At 33.8% G+C, this 2,500-nt stretch overlaps 1 long non-coding RNA gene across 1 annotated transcript; it reads right to left on the bottom strand.

Moving 5' to 3' along the window:
• Positions 1 to 1,832: 1,832 nt before the first annotated feature.
• LOC106690488 (uncharacterized) lies at positions 1,833 to 2,500 on the bottom strand. The gene is made up of 2 exons (XR_001344624.1): positions 2,430 to 2,500; positions 1,833 to 2,071 (listed from the first exon to the last, which is right to left on the bottom strand). It is a non-coding gene; the product is annotated as an uncharacterized lncRNA (long non-coding RNA).

The following is a 2,500-nucleotide window of genomic DNA, read 5'->3' as shown; positions in this document are numbered from 1 at the left end:
CCCGAAATGTCCTCTATGCAACATGGGGGACATGGATGGGGACCATCTCTTGGCATGTGTTGGTCTGGTGGATGTTGAGCGAGATACGGACGAACTAAGAGGACGAATAAAATTATATTGGGCTGCGAGAAGGAAAATGGCGTAATAGCCCACTTCCTGTGGCGTAGGGGGAAAAAAAAAAAAGTTTTTTTTTTTTTTACCATATTTAAATTGAACCAAATAAATGTTTAATTCGAGCCAGTTTGTTTTTTGTTCATTTTAAAGCCTTCCAACAAAAAGACATAGTCGATTTGAGGAGGCTTTAACAACATTTAATGATTGAACTGAATTTTGCATATTATACATACATAGGTGTATATGTGCCAATAATTATTCATTTTAATTTCATTTCATTTTTCATTCATAATTTTTTATTATTCGTTATTCATATTTAATTTATGATTAAGAATTGACATATTCGAGTTAAAGCAATCCATTGATTAATCTTCCAAATCCTGTTGTGCTCTCATCTCTCCAGTTGGTAGGCAGAATTAAAGAGGCATCACCTTAGGGAACATAAAATACTGTCACAATTTAGAGCTTGCATGGACCCAAAAAGAGGAGGACAGTACATATGGAACAGCTGAAAATCCCTACCACGTCTTCATAGAAATTGAACAGAATGTAATTTTTTCTTTTGGTTGTTTTGTTATTGTTTTTTTTTTTCGCTGTTACATGTATCAAGTCAAGGAAATTTGTTATAAGAGCTCATTACGAGAAAGAATTATTTCTTGTATAAATTTGTTTACGTTATTCTTTTTTAATATTGTATATAATTTTTTTTCTGTTCTCTGTTTTGTTTTTGCATATAGGAAGCATACGTTTTTTTTTTAGTTTCACCCTTGTATTTATTGTAAATAGTTGTCTTATTGATTTTTTTTTTTTTTTAGGTCATTCTATTGTACAAGGACTGTTTACGAGGGCTGTTCGTCTTTTGTTAATTGTTTATAGTAGACAATATACATAGTCGGTTACTGATAGATAGTTATTTTTTTCTAATTGTTTTCTTAGATATATATAAGTTACATACATATATATAAGTTACGGTTGGACAAGGCCTGTATACAACTCTAATCCAAACTCCTCATGTAAATAAACCCCAATAATGTATAAGGAGCATCACCGAGATTATAAAGCAGTATCATTCTTGTAAGAGTGCGTTATAATCCTGTTCCTTTTTCCCCTTTTTTATGTCTTTTAGTCCAAGTGCTCCTAAGTGGTACCGATCCGGAAACTCTGTTCACTATTGAAGATTTTTTTTTAACTGTTCTTTCATCAAGGATTTTTTTCTCTTTCTTCCTCCGGCTTTCTTTTCTTTTATTTCTCCTATATTGTCACTTTTTTTGTATTGACCAAGATGGTTAATGGTGATGGTCAACCAAGACCACAGCTCGCAGCGAGGCCGCCAATTCAACAGATCCCGGTGGCCAACCGAATCCTAGAGTTATTGCAGCTCCGGCTGTCCCGGTGCAACCCCCGCTACCAGAGACCACTCTTGCGACTGCTCACACCAATATGTTGGCTAAAATGAAGGTGAGAGCAGAAACCTTTCAGGATATTAGAAAAGCCATCTTAGACTTGGAGTGGTTCTCAGGCGAAATTGGCGAGTTAAATAACTTTATTAAAGGTGGAGATCGCATCATAGAGAGGTTGGCACCCAAGGTCTCTGAGAAGTTGCCGGCAAGAATGACGCTATTTCAGATAAACGTTTGTTGACAAGACTATATTATAGAATGTTTTCGAAATTTGATTCTTATCTATTCAATACTATAAAGGTGAATTAAATACATCCGTTCTTGTATTATTATATTATTCAAGCAAATACATTTTTATTCAATTGATATAACGTAATAATAATATTTGTCGAGCTGCAGGAATAGAGAACCTACTGTGTTTACTTTCTAACTGTCTACGATCTGAAACTGGCTTCCTTGATCAGCTATTGCGGTGTTATCGGTGTTATTGCCTCCTCTTTGCTCAATGTTAGCTTCCTGAGAACCACCTCGTGCAGACTGAGAACCACTGCTAGTACCTGCCAAAAATTATAATTATATTACTATTGAATTGGAAATAGAATAGTCCTATGAATTTAGAACAAATTGTTACAGAATAAAGATATGACCAGATATTTAATTTAATTTATTTTCAATAAGTTAACAACAATAAATTTTAATTTGAATGACATATAAAAAAAGATCAAAAATTAGGGGCTTTTCTGAAATAAATCTACACATTTTTCATTACAATAGCATTTCAGTAATACATTTGAACCAGTTTACGTCGAGACATAAGAATTATTCACAAATTTTGCTACGGTATTGTACCACAGCAACAACTTAGAAGCTAAAAATTAGAGGAGTTCACTATCTATACCCTTTATTTATGTTTACCTGCATTACAAATGACTGCCTGTTGAAATACTGCAGCGCATAGAAAGATCACAAAGATGGTACTCATCTTG

This window comes from Halyomorpha halys, unplaced genomic scaffold (assembly GCF_000696795.3).
Source record: "Halyomorpha halys isolate HHAL.00 unplaced genomic scaffold, Hhal_1.1 Scaffold1741.1, whole genome shotgun sequence".
NCBI classification, from domain to species: Eukaryota; Metazoa; Arthropoda; class Insecta; order Hemiptera; family Pentatomidae; genus Halyomorpha; species Halyomorpha halys.
The sequence above is the reverse complement of the archived record's forward strand: the minus strand, read 5'-3'. Positions and strand labels throughout refer to the sequence as shown.